General features: G+C 39.2%; 1 non-coding gene across 1 annotated transcript; it reads right to left on the reverse strand.

Moving 5' to 3' along the window:
• Window positions 1–20,241: 20,241 nt before the first annotated feature.
• LOC112745646 (small nucleolar RNA R71) lies at window positions 20,242–20,350 on the reverse strand. Its single transcript, XR_003173563.1, has one exon. It is a non-coding gene; the product is annotated as a small nucleolar RNA R71 (small nucleolar RNA).
• Between the last annotated feature and the right edge of the window lie 5,875 nt (window positions 20,351–26,225).

Here is a 26,225-nt window from a genome sequence, read left to right on the forward strand (position 1 = left end):
ATATTACGGTGGTACGACTCTCAGGTGGATTTTTAATAAATAAATATAGGTAATTTCGAAAGGAGTATTAATCGAGAAGCCTGAAAAGAGTAGAAATAAAATTGCGAAGACGTATCTCTCACGTTTCGACAACAAAAGATAAACTGTGAAGCCGAAAATGATATGCGGACAAGGCGTAGAGGAGATTAAGAGATAGATAACAGATAGATATATATAACATAAGTAAATAGCCACTAGTCGCGACCCGCGAAGTTTAGGTCGGCTAGGGTACAGTATGAAAGTAGTTGACAACAGTATGTCCTAATCTCTCCCGAAGGAAACATGAGAGCCTCTATAGGCAAATTCAAAGAGTTCAATACATAATATAAACTTTCCAAAACAAAGGTGGAGAGATTCTAATCAAAACACAAAGTAGAGAAAATAAATATCTTCGCCGTCTCTCAGACGAACCACAGCTCACTTCTGAGCACCTGGACCTGTATCTGAAAAACAAAAGATATATACGAAATGAGAACCCCGGGCCCATGGGTTCCCAGTACGGTAAAAGTGCCAAATAAATACAATGCACTGCAATAAAACTCACTAAGCATCCTAAGCTTCTTCACCAATTATTCATATTAGGTTCTCGCTAATCCATGAATAGGCAACTGCCATAAGGGAGTGCTAAATCTAATTTATGTTTCACATGTTTCCCAACTCGCTGACTCTTCCACGAATCAGACTCAGAATTATAAGCAAAACCATCACCATTTGTTCTGCCTCAGCAATTCTATATCAATACATCATACACTCGCCTGGAGCTAGTGAAACCACATCACTGCATCTACCCAGGGAGCTACAATTATCTCATTCAATAATCATCATCATCATGCAATCGCATCATCAATTCATCCCATCAAGAACAACCCTCAACACCCACCGACACCAGCATGAGGGGCCTCTCAGTTGTACAAACACAAGCAATACAGGCAAGTAATACACAAATATGGTACAAGTAGAACAAGTAACATATAGTCAGGTAACATGGCATATATGATGTAGAAATCCAAAACAAATGGCAAACCCAAACAATTCAAACATATGCAAATGATGAATGCCTGCCCTATGGCTGATGATATCATCTGTCGGTTATCAAGCCAACCCGACATGTCCGGTAGCTAACCCGGGCACAGTCTCTCTGTTGCGTATTAATATCATTAGAGGGAATATGTGCCCTGTCACCATTAGAGGGTATCTGCGCCCTGTCGCCATTAGAGGGTATCTGCGCCCTGTCGCTATTACAACCAGAGAGAAAACACAAACATGCTTACATTCAACATTTTCCATCATTATTCATTTATCATATGCCTTTATACTCAGCCATAATCCATAATGGCTTTGCCGTAACTCGGCAATAACTCAGCCATTCGGCTCACAGTTCAATCCAGAACTAGCCAATTTATCAACATGGCTCCGCCGTATCCGGCAATAACTCAGCCATCCAGCTCATGGTCCAATCAAGAACCAACCATTTATCAATAAATATAGCCTTTCGGCTCATGGCATACACGGTACTTCCACCGCCATCCTCCATATCTCATATAATCATCTTTGATCATCATTGATCTTACCCTTTCCCCCTTGCTTCACTCGCAAGTTACCACATCCCCTAGCTCCTTTCTCATTGCTAGGCATATCATAATGATTTAATACATAAGGGGTGAGATCAGAGGCTTAGAAGTATGAGATTTGGCTTTTAAAACTCAAAAATCAACTTTAGCATGAAAGCAGGGCCACGCGTACGCGCACTCCACACGCACGCGTGGATGGCCAAAATCTCATCGACGCGCAAGCGCCATATGCGCGAACGCGCGGGTTGAAAATATCCAAACGGCGCGCAAGCGTCAGCCACGCGTACACGTGGGTGCTCTTGCGCCCAGGCACAAAACTGGCACAACCCTGGCACAACTCTCTAGAAAATAGCTGGGCATTTGGTGCAGCGCATCGACGCGCCCGCGCACACCACGCGCACGCGTGGATGGTGCTTTCTAGAAGAACGGCGCGTACGCGCCAAGTGCGCTTACGCGCGGAGGGTCGTTCTGTTAAAAAATTTCTAAGTTAAAAGCTGCAGAATTTACAGATTCAACCCCCAATCTTCCGACGGACATAACTCTCTCATTTTAAATCGTTTTCCACCCGTTCTTCAAACGGCATGGACATCCCGGATCCAATTTCATTTCTAAATAAATTTGGCACAAAACAGAGATCCGTAGTCCAAGTTATGTCCCATCAAAATATGCCAAAAAACCATATTTTCATACAAAACCACAAGGTGCCATTTTCAAAACAAGCCATTTTCAACTATTTTCAAAATCGACCAAAACATGCCAATTTCAACCCTTTTTTAAAATCAATCAAAATGTACCAAAATCAACATCAAGCCATCCTCAACTCATATATTGACACTTTACCAAAATTCCCAAAACCACATCCAACCATTTCAACACTTCTCAATCAAATGCCTAAAGGATAAACACAATATCATGTCATACATCCTTCCTCATCCCAATTTCCAATAATACCATTTCCAAATCAACCATCATTATACCTAATCAACATCATACTCACTATCACGTGGTTTCACCCACAAATCAACCTTAATCATTCCTCAAGCATATATCACAATATACATATCTCTAATGCATCATCATACCATTAAGGCATCAATAATCATAATTACATATATGATCACATAATATATCTCAACCAAACCAAACATACCTTATCTACATAATTTTACCCAAAATTACCAAATTTCGCACTTCAACTCCTCATACCTTATTATTCAATAACCAACCTAATCATTCATATATTCATTATCTGAAATTCATCCAATCACTTGTGCCATCATACAATGCACACATCGACTTACCTTTCTTACCTCTTTCCGGCCTCCGGCCCAAAATTCACGGCCTCCGGCCCAATTTTCACAATTTAAATGCACGAACCACAAATCAATACTCATTACCCAGTACATCAAATTCTCAATATACCAAGCATACATGGCCATACAATTTTTAACCCAATCATTAAATCACGTTGCATACCAACTATGCATATTAGCACCAACCATTTACACAATCCAAACTTAATCCTAGGGGCATCTAGCCTAGGAATTCTCGTCACAACACACGGTACTTAAATGAAACTTAAACCGTACCTCTTGTAGCCAAACCAATTGAGCCTCTTCTTTGGAAGTCTTCACCAACCTTAGCTCCAAGCCTTACCAAAGCTCCTCAAGCAATACCAATCTCTCAATTGTGCACCAACATCACCAAATACACTAACATAACCAATATCACATACATCATCAACCTAGGGCTCATAAAAATGACAAATCACAAGGGTTTGAGCACTTCTTACCTCAGCCCATATAAAGTAGGGATGGAAACCACTTAGAATCCATGTTGGAGTATCCCTAAACACCCAAAACCACAAGATTTCAACACCAACTACCCAAAAACGTGTAACAGTAGAGAATTTCGAAAACTAGGCAGAGATGAATGGAATACTCACCACAAAACTTAGATAGAATTGTAAAGGATGAGAAGAGCGACGCGTGGCTGCAAACGGCTCGTCAATCGGAGCTCCGTAGCTCAAGTTATGGTGGTTTGAAGATCAAAGAGAGTTAGGTTTTCTCTCTTCTCTTTTCTCTTCCCAATTTCAGCGCCCAACACCCCTTCTTTAGGGCAAAATGAGCTGAAATGCTCATAACTAATGTTCATATATGTTGGGCCTTGGGTCCACTTAGGCCCGGTTCACTTATTTTTGTCCATTGGCCCAATTTTGGACCAAAACCTTTAAGATTAGCGCTCTAAGTCGCACTTCAAATATTTCTACCTCCCCTAATTATAATTCCTCATTTCTTAATCTTATTTACTCATAATCAATTTTCTCAGCTGCAGTACCAGACAGATCTCAGCCGGTACTTCCGGTCAAAATTCCACTGCGCGCTTTTACACAGAAAACTATGTTTTTCGACTCAGAAAAATTCACTGAATCCAAATATCATATTTAAATTATCAAATTCCAATTGCCAAATCTTTCAACCATATTCGCTCCTATTTAACTTATTATTTAATTAATTTTGGTTAGACAGGGTATTACATTCTACCCACCTAACAGAAATTTTCGCCCTCGAAAATTCCATCCATCACTATCCTCTCCCTCTGCCAAGCCAATTACCACTAATCACAGCTCAACTCCAAGCATAACCTCCAAACTTACTTTCTTATTCTCAAACTCTCGAATTTCTACATGACTTGCTGTTATAAAGTCTCTGACTCATCAATCAAAAACCCCTTTCATTTCTAGAAAGCAAATGAGTTTGAAATAACAATTTAACAAAAATCATAAGAATCCGCTTTCCTTTAATAATCTACAAAAACATTCGAGACACATCTATTTTGTTAAAGTTACTCATATCAAAAATCATCTTCAAAACCATAACCAACGATCTTTCAAATTCTTGGGGAAAAATTTTCAACAGTACCTCCCCAAAATTGGAGTTTACCACCCGTCACGGGTTCCCTCAAACCAATCTCCGTACCGCATCAGCATTTCAATTTAGTGGTTTCACATTCGTCTTTCAAAACCAATCATTATAAATCTCAATCTAAATCCAAGGTCACTATGACCCAACATCATGGTACTCATCTCTCAAACACGACAACTTGCACTCTCTCATCATCTAAATCCAATTGTGCATTAATGATAGATTCCTCATCCACTTTAGAACCATCAAAGCTCGCAGCCGCAAACATTTCCAACTATTTGGGGATCATTACTTGCAGTGACCCGCTTAACCCTTCTAGTATTCAAACATAAGATACTATAGTAAACTTTTACAGCTCTTATTCGTAGCTATCCTGCGTTTCTGCTTCCACAAGTTTCCGCTGCTTTATTCTGATCTCTCGTCTAGTACGAGTTCTATCACTTACTTCCTCAAGTACTCAACCACAACTTAGCATGACTGGCATTCACTAGATTTCTATCTATGATAGCCAAAACCACATACCAACTTAATCGTACTTTTAACACATTGTTACTGATCTTTCGCTTACCAATTCCCAAACCGTTGGATCTAACGGTATCACCCGTTGTTGTAGTGAACACACGACCTTGTTGTTGGCCCTTGGTAGTATTCCGGTTGACCTTCTTAGGACGTTTCCAGGACACGTGTCCAACTCCTCTACAACCATGGCAAAGTCCCAATCCACCTCGACACAGAGTTCCCGGATGATGGCTTTGACATCGCCCACCAGTCATTCTACTCTGAGGTTGCTTTCCGCTAAAGGCCTACCTAATCGCTTATGCTCACCAAACCTTCTATTAAGATAACTTAGGGTTATCTAGAACAGATCATAATTTTTCATTCGACCATGTATTATGAGTGAATACCAGCCTTTAGCATTATCTAAAGTGGTAAAGAATTAAGTTATCAGTTTTCTTATTACCTCAGGTATGAAAATCAGACCTGGCAGTCTCCCGGTCCTTCCGATGTGGGCAATCTCTGACCAAATGTCCTAGCTTTCCGCAATTGTAACACAAACCCGAACCATAACGACACGGTCTATTTGGGTGATGACCTCCACATCTCTGACAGCTCAAAACATCCGAAGCAGCCACTATTTGCTTTTCCCTACCTTTTTCTTGGGAATTCTTATTTGTCGCAAGGTCATTTCGCCTTTGGGGAAAACGTTGTGGGTATCCTCTTCTCTTAAACTCTTGACCCCTTGTTGGGTATTCTTGATTGTGCTCCCTGCGGTGGGACTCCTGACGGTCATTCTTCGCCTCAACAGCCTTCCTCACACATTCTTCAGCAATACGGCTCTTGTTCACAAGTTCAGAGAAGACCCTAATCTCCATCGGTCCAACGGAGCTCAGGATTTCACTTCGAAGTCCTCCCTCATACTTAATACACTTCCATTCCTCGAAGTCTCCCGGGTTCCTTGACACATACGAGAAAACCTGAATAACTCCTCAAATTTATCCGTATACTCAGATACGGACATTGTACCCTGCTTCAGCTGCAGTAATTCAAGTTCCTTGACCGTTCTAGCAGAATTCGGGAAGTACTTCTTATAAAATTCCACTTGGAAGGCACCCCAGGTGATAGGATCATTCCCCTGCTGCAGGAGACGTCGAGCCCCTTGCCACCAATGCGATGCTTCCCCCGTGAGCAGATAGGTAGCAAATTCAACACACTGCTCTTCAGGCACCAACTGCGCTTGCAGTGCTCGCTCCATGGCCTGAAACCAGGTGTCAGCTTCAGTCGGATTAGTGGTTCCCTTGAACTTAGGTGGATTAACCTTTAAGAATGTTGCCAGTGTCATCGGGCCCTGAGCTTCCCTTCCGCCATAGCCATTATTGTTCATATGTTGCCCAAGAGCCTCCGCAGTGGCCTACATAGCAGCAGCCATATTCTCCAACGCCGCCATAAGGTTTACCGGGTTATTCGAGTTGATTTTCGGTTCCTGCGTATTAGTACGACCTCTTTCACGTCTCCGACCGGGTCCACGAGGTGCCATCTGGTTCCTATACACACCAAACAATCGATATCAAGTTGATCAGTCTCAATATCGGAAGTATAGTGCTTCAAAGTACCAAAGGTACACTCATGGACTTCATGCTAGATGTATCGGTTAGATACCCTAACTAGCACAGGCACAAACTCAGAGTATGTATTGAAGCATAAGCAGTTCCATCCCTCAGGCTCACGAGGACGAACTGCTCTGATACCATAATGTAACACCCTAATATTCAAATCCTTATGCTCAAGTCATAAGTCAATGATATTACGGTGGTACGACTCTCAGGTGGATTTTTAATAAATAAATATAGGTAATTTCGAAAGGAGTATTAATCGAGAAGCCTGAAAAGAGTAGAAATAAAATCGCGAAGACGTATCTCTCACGTTTCGACAACAAAAGATAAACCGTGAAGCCGAAAACGATATGCGGACAAGGCGTAGAGGAGATTAAGAGATAGATAACAGATAGATATATATAACATAAGTAAATAGCCACTAGTCGCGACCCGCGAAGTTTAGGTCGGCTAGGGTACAGTATGAAAGTAGTTGACAACAGTATGTCCTAATCTCTCCCGAAGGAAATATGAGAGCCTCTATAGGCAAATTCAAAGAGTTCAATACATAATATAAACTTTCCAAAACAAAGGTGGAGAGATTCTAATCAAAACACAAAGTAGAGAAAATAAATATCTTCGCCGTCTCTCAGACGAACCACAGCTCACTTCTGAGCACCTGGACCTGTATCTGAAAAACAAAAGATATATACGAAATGAGAATCCCGGGCCCATGGGTTCCCAGTACGGTAAAAGTGCCAAATAAATACAATGCACTGCAATAAAACTCACTAAGCATCCTAAGCTTCTTCACCAATTATTCATCTTAGGTTCTCGCTAATCCATGAATAGGCAACTGCCATAAGGGAGTGCTAAATCTAATTTATGTTTCACTTGTTTCCCAACTCGCTAACTCTTCCACGAATCAGAGTCAGAATTATAAGCAAAACCATCACCAGTTGTTCTGCCTCAGCAATTCTATATCAATACATCATACACTCGCCTGGAGCTAGTGAAACCACATCACTGCCTCTACCCAAGAAGCTACAATTATCTCATTCAATAATCATCATCATCATGCAATCGCATCATCAATTCATCCCATCAAGAACAACCCTCAACACACCCATCGACACCAGCATGAGGGGCCTCTCAGTTGTACAAACACAAACAATACAGGCAAGTAATACACAAATATGGTACAAGTAGAACAAGTAACATATAGTCAGGTAACATGGCATATATGATGTAGAAATCCAAAACAAATGGCAAACCCAAACAATTCAAACATATGCAAATGATGAATGCCTGCCCTATGGCTGATGATATCATCTGTCGGTTATCAAGCCAACCCGACATGTCTGGTAGCTAACCCGGGCACAGTCTCTCTGTTGCGTATTAATATCATTAGAGGGAATATGTGCCCTGTCGCTATTAGAGGGTATCTGCGCCCTGTCGCCATTAGAGGGTATCTGCGCCCTGTCGCCATTAGAGGGTATCTGCGCCCTGTCGCTATTAACACAAATATGCTTACATTCAACATTTTCCATCATTATTCATTTATCATATGCCTTTATACTCAGCCATAATCCATAATGGCTTTGCCGTAACTCGGCAATAACTCAGCCATCCGGCTTACAGTTCAATCCAGAACTAGCCAATTTATCAACATGGCTCCGCCGTATCCGGCAATAACTCAGCCATCCGGCTCATGGTCCAATCAAGAACCAACCATTTATCAATAAATATAGCCTTTCGGCTCATGGCATACACGGTACTTCCACCGCCATCCTCCATATCTCATATAATCATCTTTGATCATCATTGATCTTACCCTTTCCCCCTTGCTTCACTCGCAAGTTACCACATCCCCTAGCTCCTTTCTCATTGCTAGGCATATCATAATGATTTAATACATAAGGGGTGAGATCAGAGGCTTAGAAGTATGAGATTTGGCTTTTAAAACTCAAAAATCAACTTTAGCATGAAAGCAGGGCCACGCGTACGCGCACTCCACACGCACGCGTGGATGGCCAAAATCTCATCGACGTGCAAGCGCCATATGCGCGAACGCGCGGGTTGAAAATATCCAAACGGCGCGCAAGCGTCAGCCACGCGTACACGTGGGTGCTCTTGCGCCCAGGCACAAAACTGGCACAACCCTGGCACAACTCTCTAGAAAATAGCTGGGCATTTGGTGCAGTGCATCGACGCGCCCGCGCACACCACGCGCACGCGTGGATGGTGCTTTCTAGAAGAACGGCGCGTACGCGCCAAGTGCGCTTACGCGCGGAGGGTCGTTCTGTTAAAAAATTTCTAAGTTAAAAGCTGCAGAATTTACAGATTCAACCCCCAATCTTCCGACGGACATAACTCTCTCATTTTAAATCGTTTTCCACGCGTTCTTCGAACGGCATGGACATTCCGGATCCAATTTCATTTCTAAATAAATTTGGCACAAAACAGAGATCCGTAGTCCAAGTTATGTCCCATCAAAATATGCCAAAAAACCATATTTTCATACAAAACCACAAGGTGCCATTTTCAAAACAAGCCATTTTCAACTATTTTCAAAATCAACCAAAACATGCCAATTTCAACCCTTTTTTGAAATCAATCAAAATGTAGCAAAATCAACATCAAGCCATCCTCAACTCATATATTGACACTTTACCAAAATTCCCAAAACCATATCTAACCATTTCAACACTTCTCAATCAAATGCCTAAAGGATAAACACAATATCATGTCATACATCCTTCCTCATCCCAATTTCCAATAATACCATTTCCAAATCAACCATCATTATACCTAATCAACATCATACTCACTATCACGTGGTTTCACCCACAAATCAACCTTAATCATTCCTCAAGCATATATCACAATATACATATCTCTAATGCATCATCATACCATTAAGGCATCAATAATCATAATTACATATATGATCACATAATATATCTCAACCAAACCAAACATACCTCATCTACATAATTTCACCCAAAATTACCAAATTTCGCACTTCAACTCCTCATACCTTATTATTCAATAACCAACCTAATCATTCATATATTCATTATCTGAAATTCATCCAATCACTTGTGCCATCATACAATGCACACATCGACTTACCTTTCTTACCTCTTTCCGGCCTCCGGCCCAAAATTCACGGCCTCCGGCCTAATTTTCACAATTTAAATGCACGAACCACAAATCAATACTCATTACCCAGTACATCAAATTCTCAATACACCAAGCATACATGGCCATACAATTTTTAACCCAATCATTAATTCACATTGCATACCAACTATGCATATTAGCGCCAACCATTTACACAATCCAAACTTAATCCTAGGGGCATCTAGCCTAGGAATTCTCGTCACAACACACGGTACTTAAATGAAACTTAAACCGTACCTCTTGTAGCCAAACCAATTGAGCCTCTTCTTTGGAAGTCTTCACCAACCTTAGCTCCAAGCCTTACCAAAGCTCCTCAAGTAATACCAATCTCCCAATTGTGCACCAACATCACTAAATACACTAACATAACCAATATCACATACATCATCAACCTAGGGCTCATAAAAATGACAAATCACAAGGGTTTGAGCACTTCTTACTTCAGCCCATATAAAGTAGGGATGGAAACCACTTAGAATCCATGTTGGAGTATCCCTAAACACCCAAAACCATAAGATTTCAACACCAACTACCCAAAAACGTGTAACAGTAGAGAATTTCGAAAACTGGGCAGAGATGAATGGAATACTCACCACAAAACTTAAATAGAATTGTAAAGGATGAGAAGAGCGACGCGTGGCCGTAAACGGCTCGTCAATCGGAGCTCCGTAGCTCAAGTTATGGTGGTTTGAAGATCAAAGAGAGTTAGGTTTTCTCTCTTCTCTTTTCTCTTCCCAATTTCAGCGCCCAACACCCCTTCTTTAGGGCAAAATGAGCTGAAATGCTCATAACTAATGTTCATATATGTTGGGCCTTGGGTCCACTTAGGCCCGGTTCACTTATTTTTGTCTATTGGCCCAATTTTGGACCAAAACCTTTAAGATTAGCGCTCTAAGTCGCACTTCAAATATTTCTACCTCCCCTAATTATAATTCCTCATTTCTTAATCTTATTTACTCATAATCAATTTTCTCAGCTGCAGTACCAGACAGATCTCAGCCGGTACTTCCGGTCAAAATTCCACTGCGCGCTTTTACACAGAAAACTATGTTTTCCGACTCAGAAAAATTCACTGAATCCAAATATCATATTTAAATTATCAAATTCCAATTGCCAAATCTTTCAACCATATTCGCTCCTATTTAACTTATTATTTAATTAATTTCGGTTAGACAGGGTATTACAAGAGACTATGTTACAAACTACAATATTTTAGAAGAACTTGTTAATGATGAAAATTAAGTATGCAAGTCTATAAAATTAAGTATAACATATATCCTTATCTTACCTCAGTAGGAAAACCAGGTGGCAATTGACCCTCTTGACGATTCATAAGAAAATTTACTTGCTCCTGTAGTAATTGTATTTGTAACTTCAAGTTTTGATATTCAGTTCTTAATGGTCCACTAGTTGTAGTAGATTGCATAGACTCTCTTGAGTGGGATGATGATCTAATCACTTGAGATGGACGAACACCAAATTCCATACCTCTAATATAGCTTGAATTCTCTTTGCCAAATACTTTAATATATGCTTCATTTTCAGAAGCACCCTCACTAATTTCCTTTTGTAAGTCTTCCTGGAGTGATTCATAGACAAATAATAATATTACATATGCAACATTAGTCCAACTAATCTGATATAACATACATGATTCATAGACAAATAATAATGTTACAAAACAAAGAAAGCATAATATATATAGAGGTTGATTAAGTTTTCAGTTTGCTTCTAGTCTTTATTTGGAGTGATTTAATTAAGTTGTATCTTGCAGCAAAGTGGAAGATGCTTAAAAATATTGGTAGAAAATATCAGAATTTATCAATCAATTTTCAAAGAAGAACAGCAAGGCATTGGAAACTGTAAATGAGGCATTGATGATAAAACTCAATAGAATTTATCTGAAAGATTGCTAAAAATGAAAGCAAAAGTGTTCTAGAATACCATAGCATTTTACTAGAGCTATTTCAAAACTCAAAAGTAAGCATTAGCTGTTTCCTATTTGTACAGTATTTTGTTACAGTAAAGAGGTTGTTTGATTGGCCTCTTGGTCAGATAGACAAAAATTTAAAGTCATTTGAACTTGATTATCAAACAATAGCACCATGAACTTACACATGTTGGTTAGTAATTAATTGATCCAAAAATATATGTGTTTTATATAGCCTCTAATTTCCATGATGAACAAGAGTTAGTTGTAACTATATACTGTCAAGTTGTCATAAAATAATTAATAAAATATACACTAATTAAATCATATGAATTCAACCATAAGATGGAAATGGCACTATGTTCGTATCATTTTGGGAACAAATATAGATTAGAATCTTTCCTTATATTTTTTTGTTGTGCTTCCTCATTGACAAATGTTCCATCTTTTTTCTTGTGAATGATAGAAAACATTTCTCCTCTACTAAACTATCGTCCAGTTTCAACTTCCTAACATTATTATAATAAGATTGGTCAAATTAAAATATAACTAACACAAAAAATTAATAAAACAAAAATACTAAGAAAGTAAACAAATGTACAAGTTCATGGCGTCTCCTAACAAGTGTTTTTTAACCAAGAGTGTGAGAAATTTTTAGTTGTTGTCGATTTGTAACATTCTTTTCACACAATTCCTGCACATTAACAAGCATAAAAGTGAGGGGATATTAAGCACAAATATAAATTAACAAATAACAAATGTGTTTACCTGAGTTTTTGAGTTAATTACTAATTCAATACTCGAAAAATTCAGACACTGACAAAAGAATTCTGAAAGATGTTATCGACAAAACAACCTCTAAATAATTTGAAAATGCGATAAAAATAACTAATAAATATTATATTTTTTTATAAATGACAAAAACTTTTTGCAAACAACTTATGTATTTGATCTGAATTTTTGTTATAATATTTTAATAAATATTTTGAAGATGCACAAAAAATTTGGAACAAAATTTAATCTCTATATTTTTTTATGTTTTAAAATAATATGATTATTCACAATAAAATATTTTTAAAAAAATTATTTAATACTGATGAGTTTGGAAAACTCTAATTTAAATTTGTGATGATCAAACATTATTAAAACAATTAATTACAAAATTATTAATTTGATTTCAATTCATATATGTTAATTAAAATAATTTTTGCTGTGCAGGTTTTTGCTAATGAGCCGAAAAGAAAAAAATATAACAAGCCTAATTGTGTTAAAAATACATTCAGCCCTATGCAAACTTGCTATATGAATTGTGGCTGAATTGTTATGCTTATTGGACCAGAAAAACCAATTTAAAAGCCCAACAAAGAGGCTGGTCCGAAATCAAAAGGAGTTGGGGCACAAAATAATTTTTTATCCATCTAACTTGATGAAACTCATTCCTTGAATCATAATGTTGCATGCTCCAACGGTTATCACTTTTATCTTTTGATGGAATTCAAAATTTTTATTAAGTGGAGTTAATGTAGACCTTTGAAACATGAAAGAGAAAATGTCAAAGTGATTTGATGGCATTAAGTGTAGCTTACACGCTACTACATACACAAGAAGCAAGGGGGGTTGATTTTAATTAATTTTTTTTGATAACACTCACTACTCCCAAAGCTTTGCTTTTCTTTCTACTCTCTTCTCTCTCCTGAGTCTCGGTCATTTCACAGAGGAAACTATGGAAGCTATGGCAAGCTACCATAGAGAAGAAGAAGTAAGTAACAAGACCACTGTAATGATGGCAAGAAAAAGAAAACAAAAAGTATGTTGTGGCTGAGATTTTCACCACAAATGGTAAGATTTGGTGAAGAGATCTCAGCTTCTCCATACCAAAAATGGAAGAAGATGATCTTGGTCAGAGGAAGAAGATCCTTGAGGGATGGCTTGTCTCAGTTTTTGATCAACCACCACAGAAGGTAGCTACAGTAGCTACGTGATGGAGGATACAGAAGTTTGACCAGAAGAAGCTGTCATCATCAAGAACTCATCAAGGGCTAGGAATCTTTCTTGGAGTGCAAGTCAAGATGGATGGCTCGGATTGATGAAGCTTGGTGTAAAGGGAAGACACAGAGGTAATTACATGTTGGGTTTTAGCATTCGGTTATCTCTCCTTTTTCTCTGGCCGAACCGATTTTTGCATGAAGAAGAAGAAGTTTAGCTTGGTTCAACAGTTTCAACCGTGGAGGCTTCCCCTTCTATAAATAAGGGAGAACAGCCAGGGCTTGAAGCAAGGAAAAGGGTGAGCACAGAGTTCTCATAGCTACCCAAGCTAACAGAAGTTCTTCTCCTTCAATGTTTTCTATTTTGTATTTTTCTGTTTAATTTTGTCTGTCTTGAGTCTCATGGAAAAAGGAAAATAGTGAGGTTTGTAAGAAAAAGTCATAGAGCGAAAAAAGGCAGAGAGTGCAAAATTAAAAGAAAAAGCCATAGATGTCCTTAGAGGTCCTTTGTACATCTGTGTTGTGTTTCATGATTCTGTGGGAATCCCCTTGCAAGTTGGGTTAGCAGTTACCAGTTGAAAGCTTGGCTGTGACCAAGTCAAGTTTAGGATTGGGGTTTAGATTCTGGACTTGTCCCGGATAGGAAGGGTAGTTCCTAGGGAGAATTGGTGTATGTAATCATGAAGATTATAGTGAAATTCCATCATTGTTGTGATGGAGACTGGATGTAGGCTGCATTGCACTAGGCAGCTGAACCAGGATACATCGTGGTGTAATTCTCTCTTCTTCTTCTACTCCATTTCTGTTTCTACTGCATAGGAGACAAAACCAAAAAATATCTCGTGTCGGGTGACGAGATAAAAAGAAAAAATCTCGTGGCTGGGTACGAGACAAAAATCAAAAAGTCTCCAGAAGTTGTTTCAAAGGCCAGCAAGTTTTAATAAGCGAAAAAAAAGGAGGCTAAAATTCAACCCCCCTTCTCTTAGCCACTGAAAACCATCAATTGGTATTAGAGCTTGGTCTCAAAGAGATCAAGCTTTGCAGCTTGGAGAAAAGATCCAGATGGCAGAAAATAGTGGCTCAAACCTGGTGTCTTACAACCTGACAGAAGGATAGTCAAGCAACAGACCTCCTCTTTTCAATGGGAAAAACTATACCTATTGGAAGGAAAGAATGAAGATCTTTGTGCAAGCAGTAGATTACAGGCTCTAGAAGATTATTGGTGCACGAATTTGTATGTTAATGTTACTAAAAGAGTTGCTATCCAAATTCGCACAACTAACCAGCAAGTGCACTGGGTCGTCCAAGTAATACCTTACGTGAGTAAGGGTCGAATCCCACGGAGATTGTTGGTTTGAAGCAATCTATGGTTATCTTGTAATTCTTAGTCAGGAAGTCAATTATATTTATCAGTTGAATTGCGAATAAACAAGAGAGCATGGATTAAAGGTTACTTGTTATGCAGTAATGGAGAATATGTTGGAGTTTTAGAGATGCTTTGTCTTCAGAATCTCTGCTTTCGTCTGTCTTCTGATTCACGCATGCAAGTCCTCCTATGGCAAGCTGTGTGTAGGTGGATCACCGTTGTCAATGGCTACCATCCATCCTTCCAGTGAAAAGGGTCCAGGTGCGCTGTCACCGCACGGCTAATCATCTGCAGGTTCTCAGTTGTACCGGAATAGGATTTACTATCCTTTTGCGTCTGTCACTACGCCCAGCACTCGCGAGTTTGAAGCTCGTCACAGTCATCCAATCCCAGAATCCTACTCGGAATACCACAGACAAGGTTTAGACCTTCCGGATTCTCATGAATGCCGCCATCAATCTAGCTTATACCACGGAGATTCTGATTAAGGAATCTAAGAGATATTCATTCAATCTGATGTAGAACGGAGGTGATTGTCAGACACACGTTCATGGATTGAGGAAGGTGATGAGTGTCACGAATCATCACCTTCTCCATAATTAGGCGCGAATGGATATCTTAGATAGGAACACGCATGTTTGAATGGAAAACAGAAATACTTGCATTAATTCATTGAGACACAGCAGAGCTCCTCACCCCCAACAATGGAGTTTAGAGACTCATGCCGTCAAAGAGTACAAAGTTCAGATCTGAAATGTCATGAGATACAAAATAAGTCTCTAAAAGTTGTTTAAAAACTAAACTAGTAGCCTAGGTTTACAAAAAATGAGTAAACTATGATGGGTGGTGCAGAGATCCACTTCTGGGGCCCACTTGGTGTGTGCTGGGGCTGAGACTTAAATAATTCACGTGCATAAGGCTGTTTTGGGCATTCAATGCCAGGTTTGGATCCATTTATGGTGTTGAACTCCAACTTTTAATCCTTTTCTGGCGCTGGACGCCAGAATTGGGCAGAGAACTGGCGTTTAACGCCAGTTTATGTCATCTATCCTTGAGCAAAGTATGGACTATTATATATTTCTAGAAAGCCCTGGATGTCTACTTTCCAACGCATTTGAAAGCGCGTCATTTCGAGTTCTGTAGCTCCAGAAAATCCACTTTGAGTGCGGGGAGGTCAGAATCCAACAGCATCAGCAGTCCTTTTTCAGCCTAAATCAGATTTTTGCTCAGCTCCCTCAATTTCAGCCAAAAAAATACCTGAAATTACAGAAAAATACACAACTCATAGTAAAGTCCAGAAATATGAATTTTTCCTAAAAACTAATGGAAACAAACTAAAAACTCACTAAAACATACTAAAAACTATATGAAATTAACCCCAAAAAGCGTATAAAATATCCGCTCATCACAACACCAAACTTAAACTGTTGCTTGTCCTCAAGCAACTAGACAAATAAAATAGAAGACTAATAGGTTGAGAAGCAATAATATCTCAGAGTTTTGAGTGTAGCTCAGATTCTAATTAGATGAGCGGGACTAGTAGCTTTTTGCTTCCGAACAGTTTTGGCATCTCACTTTATCCATTGAAGCTCAGAGTGATTGGCATCTATAGGAACTTAGAATTTAGATAGTGTTATTGATTCTCCTATTTCAGTATGATGATTCTTGAACACAGCTGATGAGCGGATAATTTATACGCTTTTTGGCATTGTTTTTAGTATGTTTTTAGTAGGATCTAGTTACTTTTAGGGATGTTTTCATTAGTTTTTATGTTAAATTCACATTTCTGGGCTTTACTATGAGTTTGTATGTTTTTCTGTGATTTCAGGTATTTTCTGGCTGAAATTGAGGGACTTGAGCAAAAATCATATTCAGAGGTTGAAGAAGGACTGCTGATGCTGTTGGATTCTGACCTCCCTGCACTCAAAGTGGATTTTCTGGAGCTACAGAACTCGAAATGGCACGCTTCCAATTGCGTTGGAAAGTAGACATCCAGGGATTTCCAACAATATATAATAGTCTATACTTTGGCCAAGAATAGATGACGTAAACTGGCGTTCAACGCCAGCTTTCTGCCCAAATCTGGCGTCCGGCGGCAGAAAAGGAGCCAAAACCAGAGTTGAACGCCCAAACTGGCACAAAAGCTGGCGTTCAACTCCAAGAAGGACCTCTACACGTGCAACACTCAAGCTCAGCCCAAGCACACACCTAGTGGGCCCCGGAAGTGGATTTATGCATCAATTACTTACTTCTGTAAACCCTAGTAGCTAGTTTATTATAAATAGGACCTTTTACTATTGTATTAGGCATCTTTGATCAGTTGTATGCTATCTTAGATCACGTTTGAGGGATGGCCTCTTGGCCATGCCTGGACCTTCACTTATGTATCTTTAACGGTAGAGTTTCTACACTCCATAGATTAAGGTGTGGAGCTCTGCTGTTCCTCAAAGATTAATGCAAAGTACTATTGTTTTCTATTCAATTCATCTTGTTTCGCTTCTAAGATATTCATTCGCACTTCAATCTGAATGTGATGAACGTGACAATCATCATCATTCCCTATGAACGCGTGCCTGACAACCACTTCCGTTCTACCTTAGACTGAATGAGTATCTCTTAGATCTCCTAACCAGAATCTTCGTGGTGTAAGCTAGAATGATGGCGGCATTCAAGAGAATCCGGAAGGTCCAAACCTTGTCTGTGGTATTCCGAGTAGGATTCAATGAATGAATGACTGTGACGAGCTCCAAACTCGCGATTGCAGGGCGTTAGTGACAGACGCAAAAGGATAGTAAATTCTATTCCAGCATGATCGAGAACCGACAGATGAATAGCCGTGCCGTGACAGGGTGCATTGACCATTTTCACTGAGAGGATAAGATGAAGCCATTGACAAGGGTGATGCCTCCAGACGATTAGTCGTGCCGTGACAGGGCATTTGGATCATTTTCCCGAGAGAAGACCGAAAGTAGCCATTGACAATGGTGATGTATCACATAAAGCCAGCCATGGAAAGGAGTAAGACTGATTGGATGAAGATAGCAGGAAAGCAGAGGTTCAGAGGAACGAAAGCATCTCTATTCGCTTATCTGAAATTCTCACCACTGAATTACATAAGTATTTCTATCCCTATTCTATTATATTTATTTTCGAAAACTCCATAACCACTTGATATCCGCCTGACTGAGATTTACAAGGTGACCATAGCTTGCTTCATACCGACAATCTTCGTGGGATTCGACCCTTACTCACGTAAGGTATTACTTGGACGACCCAGTGCACTTGCTGGTGAGTTATGCGAAGTTGTGAAGATATGTTTAGACCATGGTCCTGTGCATCCGTTTTTGGTGCCATTGCCAGGGAATCAATTTCGAACAACAATTCACAACCTGAGTAGCAATTTCGCATACCAAGTTTTTGGCGCCGTTGCCGGGGATTGTTTGATTTTGGACAACTAACGGTTCATCCTGTTGCTCAGATTAGGTAATTTTCTTTTTGTTTTCTTTTCAAAAAAATTTTCAAAAATATTTCAAAATTTTCTCACCTGTTTTCGAAAAAATTTTAGATTCAAAATTTTTAAGAATGAATTCTAGTGTTTCATGAAGCATGTGAAGCCTGGCTGGCTGTAAAGCCATGTCTAAATTCTTTTGGACTGAGGCTTCCAACCATCAGCTGTTATATGACTGTAGGGTATGTCAGGCATGTCATGTCTGAATTACATGCTGAAGCTTGGCTGGCCACTGGCCATATCTAGTGTTTTGGACCGGAGCTTTCATTGAAAGCTTGGCTGGCTAGTGAGCCATGTCTAATTCCTGGACTGAAGCTTTAGACTAACATGGCAAGATTCCTGGAATTCATATTAAAAATTTTGGAATCCTTATTTTTCTTTCTTTCTAAATAATTTTCGAAAAATATAAAATAAAAATCCAAAAAAATTAGAAAATCATAAAAATCAAAAATATTTTTGTGTTTCTTGTTTGAGTCTTGAGTCATGTTATAAGTTTGGTGTCAATTGCATATGCATCTTGCATTTTTCGAAAATATCATGCATTCATAGTGTTCTTCATGATCTTCAAGTTGTTCTTGGTAAGTCTTCTTGTTTGATCTTGATGTTTTCATGTTTTGTGTCTTTTCTTGTTTTACATGTGCATTTTTCGTTTCTTAGAGTCTAAACATGAAAGATTTCTAAGTTTGGTGTCTTACATGTTTTCTTTGCATCAAAAATTTTTCAAAAATATGTTCTTGGTGTTCATCTTGACATTCATAGTGTTCTTGGTGTTCATCTTGACATTCATAGCATTCATGCATGCATTCATTGTTTTGATCTAAAAATTTTATGCATTGCATCTTTTTAGTGTTTTTCTCTCTCATCATAAAAATTCAAAAATAAAAAAAAATATCTTTCCCTCTTTCTCTCTCATAAATTCGAAAATTAGATTTGACTTTTTTTCAAAAATTTTTAAAATTTAGTTGTTTTTATGAGTCAAATCAAATTTTCAATTTAAAAATCTCATCTTTTTCAAAATCTTTTTCAAAAATCAAATCTTTTTCAAACTTCTTAGTTATTTTCGAAAATTCCAAAAATATTTTTCAAAAACCTTTTTCTTAATTTTATGTCAAATTTTTGAAAATAACAATAACAATTAATGTTTTGATTCAAAAATTTCAAGTTTGTTACTTACTTGTTAAGAAAGATTCAAACTTTAAGTAATAGAATCATATCTTGTGATTTCTTGTGAATCAAGTCATTAATTGTGATTTTAAAAATCAAATCTTTTTCAAAAACTAATTTCTATCATATCTTTTCAAAAATATCTTCTCATCTTATCTTTTTCAAAAATTTGATTTGAAAATATCTTTTCTAACTTCCTAACTTCTTATCTTTTCAAAATTTGTTTCAACTAACTAACTAACTTTTTGTTTGTTTCTTACCTTTTTTCAAAACCACCTAACTAACTCTCTCTCTCTCTATTTTCGAAAATATCTTCCCCCTTTTTCAAAAATTTCTTTTTTATTTTAATTTTTCATTTTTATTTTCGAAAAACCACTAACCTTTTTCAAAAACTATTTTAAAAAATCAACTAACTCTTTTTCAGAATAAGCTGGTCAAGGCTTTCTTAGCCAAGTTCTTTCCTCCTCAAAAGCTGAGCAAGCTTAGAGTGGATGTTCAAACCTTCAGACAGAAAGAAGGTGAATCCCTCTATGAAGCTTGGGAGAGATACAAAGGACTGACCAAAAAAGTGTCCTTCTGACATGCTTTCAGAATGGACCATCCTGGATATATTCTATGATGGTTTATCTGAGTTATCAAAGATGTCATTGGATACTTCTGCAGGTGGATCCATTCACCTAAAGAAAACGCCTGTAGAAGCTCAAGAACTCATTGACATGGTTGCAAATAACCAGTTCATGTACACTTCTGAAAGGAATCCTCTGAATAATGGGACGCCTATGAAGAAGGGAGTTCTTGAGATTGACACTCTGAATGCCATATTGGCTCAGAACAAAGTATTGACTCAGCAAGTCAATATGATTTCTCAGAGTCTGAATGGAATGCAAGCTGCATCCAACAGTACTCAAGAGGCTTCTTATGAAGAAGAAGCTTATGATCCCGAGAACCCTGCAATAGCAGAGGTGAATTATTTAGGTGAACCTTATGGAAACACCTATAACTCATCATGGAGAAATCATCCAAATTTCTCTTGGAAGGATCAAAGGCTTCAACAAGGCTTTAATAATGGTGGAAGAAACAGGTTTAGCAATAGCAAGCCTTTTCCATCATCCACTCAGCAACAGACAGAGAATTCTGAGCAGAATCCATCTAACTTAGCAAACTTAGTCTCTGATCTATCTAAGGCCACTGTAAGTTTCATGAATGAAACAAGGTCTTCCATTAGAAATCTGGAAGCACAAGTGGGCCAGCTGAGTAAAAGGATCACTGAAATCCCTCCTAGTACTCTCCCAAGCAATACAGAAGAGAATCCAAAAGGAGAGTGCAAGGCCATTGAGATAAGCACCATGGCCGAACCCAAAGAAGGAGAGGAGGACGTGAATCCCAAGGAGGAAGACCTCCTGGGACGTCCAGTGATCAATAAGGAGCTTCCCTCTGAGGAACCAAAGGACTCTGAGGCTCATCTAGAGACCATAGAGATTCCATTGAACCTCCTTATGCCCTTCATGAGCTCTGATGAGTATTCCTCTTCTGAAGAGAATGAGGATGTTACTGAAGAGCAAACAGCCAAGTTTCTTGGTGCAATCATGAAGCTGAATGCCAAATTATTTGGCATTGATACTTGGGAAGTTGAACCTCCCTTGTTCATCAATGAACTAAGTGATCTGGATCAACTGACATTGCCTCAGAAGAGATAGGATCCTGGAAAGTTCATAATACCTTGTACTATAGGCACCATGATCTTTAAGGCCCTGTGTGACCTTGGTTCAGGAATAAACCTCATGCCCCTCTCTGTAATAGAGAAACTGGGAATCTATGGGGTGCAAGCTGCTAAAATCTCATTAGAGATGGCAGACAATTCAAGAAAACAGGCATATGGACAAGTAGAGGACGTGTTAGTAAAGGTTGAAGGCCTTTACGTCCCTGCTGATTTTATAGTCCTAGATACTGGAAAGGAAGAGGATGAATCCATCATCTTAGGAAGACCTTTCCTGGCCACAGCAAGAGCTATGATTGATGTTGACAGAGGTGAACTAGTCCTTCAATGGAATGAGGACTCCCTTGTATTTAAAACTCAAGGATCTCCCTCTGCAACCATGGAGAGGAAGCATGAAAAGCTTCTCTCAAAGCAGAGTCAACACAAGCCCCCACAGTCAAACTCTAAGTTTGGTGTTGGAGAGTCTCAACAATGCTCTGAACATCTGTGAGGCTCCATGAGAGCCCACTGTCAAGCTATTGACATTAAAGAAGCGCTTGTTGGGAGGCAACCCAATTTTTATTTATCTAACTATATTTTTCTTAGTTATATGTCTTTATAGGTTCATGATCATGAGGAGTCACAAAATAAATATAAAAATTGAAAACGGAATAAAAAACAGCAGAAAAAAAAATCACACCCTGGAGGAGCATCTGCCTGGCGTTCAACGCCAGAACAGAGCATGGTTCTGGCGCTGAACGCCCAAAATGGGTAGTATTCTGGCGCTGAACGCCCAGAACAAGCATGGTTCTGGCGTTCAACGCCAGAAATGGCAACAAATGGGCGTTGAACGCCCAAAATGGGCACCAACCTGGCGCTGAACGCCCAGAGTTGTGTGCAAGGGCATTTTACATGCCTAATGGGTGCAGGGATGTAAATCCTTGACACCTCCGGATCTGTGGACACCACAGGATCACCTCAAGATCTGTGGACACCATAGGATCACCCCAGGATCTGTGGACCCCACAGGATCCCCACCTACCTCATCATCTCTCTTTCCATTCATGATCATCCCTTCTGTTTTCCATTTACCACTCACATCCATACACCCACTACCTTCAAAATTCAACATCTTTCTCCCACCCAACCCCACCCATATGGCCGAATACACACATCCATCCATCTCCTACATATCTTCTTCTTCTTCTATTCTGTCTTCTTTTGCTCGAGGGCGAGCAACATTCTAAGTTTGGTGTGGTAAAAGCATAGCTTTTTTGTTTTTTTCCATAACCATTGATGGCACCTAAGGCCAGAGAAACCTCTAGAAAGAGGAAAGGGAAGACAAAAGCTTCCATCAAGGGTCTATAGTTCAGTGGTAGAACATTTGACTGCAAATCAAGAGATCCCTGAGATACCTCAGGGGATACATTTTCTTCCACACAATTATTGGAAGCAACTAAGGGTGGAACATCAAGAGCACTCCATCATCCTTCATGAAATCAGAGAAGATCTAAAAGCAATGAAGGAGGAGTAACAAAGGCAAGGAAGAGACATAGAAGAGCTCAAGGACATCATTGGTTCCTCAAGAAGGAAATGCCACCATCACTAAGGTGGATTCATTCCTTGTTCTTATTTCTTCTATTTTTTGTTTTCTATGTTATGTGCTTATCTATGTTTGTGTCTTCATTACATGATCATTAGTAGTTAGTAACTTTGTCTTAAAGTTATGAATGTCCTATGAATCCATCACCTCTCTTAAATGAAAAATGTTTTAATTCAAAAGAACAAGAAGTACATGAGTTTCGAATTTATCCTTGAACTTAGCTTAATTATATTGATGTGGTGACAATGCTTCTTGTTTTCTGAATGTATGCTTGAACAGTGCATATGTCTTTTGAAGTTGTTGTTTAAGAATGTTAAATATGTTGGCTCTTGAAAGAATGATGACTAAGAGACATGTTATTTGATAATCTGAAAAATCATAAAAATGATTCTTGAAGCAAGAAAAAGCAGTAAAGAACAAAGCTTGCAGAAAAAAATAGGCGAAAAAAAAAAAGAGAAAAAGCAAGCAGAAAAAGCCAAAGCTCTTAAAACCAAGAGGCAAGAGCAAAAAGCCAATAACCCTTAAAACCAAAAGGCAAGGGCAAATAAAAAAAATCCCAAGGCTTTGAGCATCAGTGGATAGGAGGGCCTAAAGGAATAAAATCCTGGTCTAAGCGGCTAAATCAAGCTGTCTCTAACCATGTGCTTGTGGCGTGAAGGTGTCAAGTGAAAACTTGAGACTGAGCGGTTAAAGTCAAGGTCCAAAGCAAAAAAAGAGTGTGCCTAAGAACCCTGGACACCTCTAATTGGGGACTTTAGCAAAGCTGAGTCACAATCTGAAAAGGTTCACCCAATCATGTGTCTGTGGCATTTATGTATCCGGTGGCAATACCGGAAAACAAAGTGTTTAGGGCCACGGCCAAGACTCATAAAATAGCTGTGTTCAAGAATCATCATACTGAACTAGGAGAGTCAATAACACTATCTAAACTCTGAGTTCCTATAGATGCCAATCATTCTGAACTTCAATGAATAAAGTGAGATGCCAAAACTATTCAAGAGGCAAAAAGCTATAAGCCCCGCTCATATGATTGAAGCTCTGTTTCATTGATAGTTTGGAATTTATTGTATATTCTCTTCTTTTTATCCTACTTGATTTTCAGTTGCTTGGGGACAAGCAACAATTTAAGTTTGGTGTTGTGATGAGCGGATAATTTATACGCTTTTTGGCATTGTTTTTAGTATGTTTTTAGTAGGATCTAGTTACTTTTAGGGATGTTTTCATTAGTTTTTATGTTAAATTCACATTTCTGGGCTTTACTATGAGTTTGTGTGTTTTTCTGTGATTTCAGTTATTTTCTGGCTGAAATTGAGGGACTTGAGTAAAAATCAGATTCAGAGGTTGAAGAAGGACTGCTGATGCTGTTGGATTCTGACCTCCCTGCACTCAAAGTGGATTTTCTAGAGCTACAGAACTCGAAATAGCGCGCTTCCAATTGCGTTGAAAAGTAGATATCCAGGGCTTTCCAGCAATATATAATAGTCCATACTTTGGCCAAGAATAGACGACGTAAACTGGCGTTCAACGCCAGCTTTCTACCCAAATCTGGCGTCCAGCGCCAGAAAAGGAGCCAAAACCAGAGTTGAACGCTCAAACTGGCACAAAAGCTGGCGTTCAACTCCAAGAAGGACCTCTACATGTGCAACACTTAAGCTCAGCCCAAGCACACACCTAGTGGGCCCCGGAAGTGGATTTATGCATCAATTACTTACTTCTGTAAACCCTAGTAGCTAGTTTATTATAAATAGGACCTTTTACTATTGTATTAGCCATCTTTGATCAGTTGTATACTATCTTAGATCACGTTTGAGGGCTGGCCTCTCGGCCATGCTTGGACCTTCACTTATGTATCTTTAACGGTAGAGTTTCTACACTCCATAGATTAAGGTGTGGAGCTCTGCTGTTCCTCAAAGATTAATGCAAAGTACTACTGTTTTCTATTCAATTCATCTTGTTTCGCTTCTAAGATATTCATTCGCACTTCAATCTGAATGTGATGAACGTGACAATCATCATCATTCCCTATGAACGCGTGCCTGACAACCACTTCCGTTCTACCTTAGACTGAATGAGTATCTCTTAGATCTCCTAACCAGAATCTTCGTGGTGTAAGCTAGAATGATGGCGGCATTCAAGAGAATCCGGAAGGTCTAAACCTTGTCTGTGGTATTCCGAGTAGGATTCAATGAATGAATGACTGTGACGAGCTCCAAACTCGCGATTGCAGGGCGTTAGTGACAGACGCAAAAGGATAGTAAATTCTATTCCAGCATGATCGAGAACCGACAGATGAATAGCCGTGCCGTGACAGGGTGCGTTGACCATTTTCACTGAGAGGATAAGATGAAGCCATTGACAAGGGTGATGCCTCCAGACGATTAGCCGTGCCGTGACAGGGCATTTGGATCATTTTCCCGAGAGAAGACCGAAAGTAGCCATTGACAATGGTGATGTATCACATAAAGCCAGCCATGGAAAGGAGTAAGACTGATTGGATGAAGATAGCAGGAAAGCAGAGGATCAGAGGAACGAAAGCATCTCTATTCGCTTATCTGAAATTCTCACCACTGAATTACATAAGTATTTCTATCCCTATTCTATTATATTTATTTTCGAAAACTCCATAACCACTTGATATCCGCCTGATTGAGATTTACAAGGTGACCATAGCTTGCTTCATACCGACAATCTCCGTGGGATTCGACCCTTACTCACGTAAGGTATTACTTGGACGACCCAGTGCACTTGCTGGTTAGTTATGCGAAGTTGTGAAGATATGTTTAGACCATGGTCCTGTGCATCCGTTTTTGGTGCCATTGCCAGGGAATCAATTTCGAACAACAATTCACAACCTGAGTAGCAATTTTGCATACCAACAACTATTTCATGAGTCTTGGCCGTGGCCCTAAGCACTTTGTTTTCCAGTATTACCACCGGATACATAAATGCCACAGACACATAATTGGGTGAACCTTTTAGATTGTGACTCAGCTTTGCTAAAGTCCCCAATTAGAGGTGTCCAGAGTTCTTAAGCACACTCTTCTTTCTGCTTTGGACCTTGACTTTAACCGCTCAGTCTCAAGTTTTCACTTGACACCTTCACGCCACAAGCACATGGTTAGGGACAGCTTGGTTTAGCCGCTTAGGCCAGGATTCTATTCCC

This window comes from Arachis hypogaea, chromosome 14 (genome assembly GCF_003086295.3).
Source record: "Arachis hypogaea cultivar Tifrunner chromosome 14, arahy.Tifrunner.gnm2.J5K5, whole genome shotgun sequence".
Taxonomy (NCBI): Eukaryota; Viridiplantae; Streptophyta; class Magnoliopsida; order Fabales; family Fabaceae; genus Arachis; species Arachis hypogaea.